The following is a 1,595-nucleotide window of genomic DNA, read 5'->3' as shown; positions in this document are numbered from 1 at the left end:
GTTGGCCTCATCATATGGAAGTCTGAGATTGTAGTCTGGTTTGTAGAACACCAGAGACTGCTTTGGGCTCAATGCTATGAAATGCTGGGGTTGTAATTTTGTAGAGACACAGAGACTGCCTTGGCTCCATCCTATGGAAGCTGGGGGAGTGTAGTTTGTAAGAGACAAACCAGAGACTGCCTTTGGCCAATCCTATGGAATCTGGAATTGTAGTTTGCAAGTTGACACCAAGACTGCCTTTGGCTTCAATGCTACCAATACCTGGGAATTGCAGGTTGCTGTGTCCATCTCAACTGCCATTGCCCTCACTGCTTAGAAGCCTGGAATAAATAGTTTGTTGTGGCACAAAGAACTTTGGTCTCCTCTTGTGGAGGTGGCGTGTGTGTGTGTGTGTGTGGTTTTCCTCTTCAGACTCCACTTCTGGGGCCAACAAACATACAAATCCACAGGCTTGGCCAGTGTCAGGTTGGGACTTTCACTTTTAACTCCCATGGCTTCAATGGGTAAGGGGAAAACGCGGGATCTGTAGTTCACTGTGGCCCAACAGAGAAGAAATGTGAATGTCTCAGTAAGACTATACAAATCCCGAATCCCATAGGATACATGGCAGAAAAAGAGGTTTGGAGGGGGTCTCTTCCACTCTTTTTTTGGCTGTGTCTACACGGTTAGTGATCAGGTTTGGCACGTAACTTTAACTCTTGGGTGACTCGAAGGCTATGGAATTCTGGGAGTTGGAGTTTTTGTTGTGCCCAGAACAACGCCAACTCCCAGAATTCACAGCAAGAGGCCAAACAACAAGTTAAAGTGGTGGCCAAGCGTGGATCAATTTTTCTAACTGTGGAGGCACCATACAAAGCCCACAAGGCCCATCCCCTCCTCTCCAGCCCCTTATTTCTGCATGATTACTAATGCATTCTGGGGCATGTTGCCAAAAGAGCCTCGAAGATATTACCGGAATGTCGGTCCAAACCCCTTGAATCCCCACAGATCAACGGAATATTCAGTCACAATTCCCAGAGAAATTCCCAAATGGTAAAAATGGCAGGATATTTTGCAAATAAATGGTAAATATAAGTAATAAAAAGAATTGTACTTATTTCAATCCTCAATCACCATTGAACCAAACAAAGAATCTTTTCAGATCCTTTTAAGATATTTATTTTGACAGGAAACTTGTGCCAATAGAAATGTGTTCAATGGCAACCAGCACTCAGAAATAAATCCAGTTTTTGAAACCCGTTTAGTTGCACTGGCTCAGTACGGAGGGACCTGGGAAGTGTCTCTGGGAGTCTGGAGTGAAGATGCCCGGAGTTTGATCCAAGACACCCTGCAGAATAATCCAGGTTGAGACCAGCTGTTAACTGCCCTGGCTCAGTGCTAGGGAACCCTGGGAATTGTATTTTTGTGAGAAAGATCTCTGGTGCCAAAAATTGAACTACTTTCCCATGCATCTGGAAATATGGCTTAAGTCTAGAAAAGCTCATCGGCCCAACTTTCTTCAGTTGAGACGCCAAAATTGGTACAACAAGATCTCTATCTCACTATACTATCATCACCATTAGTACATATTAAATCCAAATGAAGCTGAAGAAGTG

Source organism: Sceloporus undulatus, chromosome 2 (assembly GCF_019175285.1).
Source record: "Sceloporus undulatus isolate JIND9_A2432 ecotype Alabama chromosome 2, SceUnd_v1.1, whole genome shotgun sequence".
In the NCBI taxonomy this organism is placed as follows: domain Eukaryota; kingdom Metazoa; phylum Chordata; class Lepidosauria; order Squamata; family Phrynosomatidae; genus Sceloporus; species Sceloporus undulatus.
Note: the sequence above shows the minus strand (reverse complement) of the source record.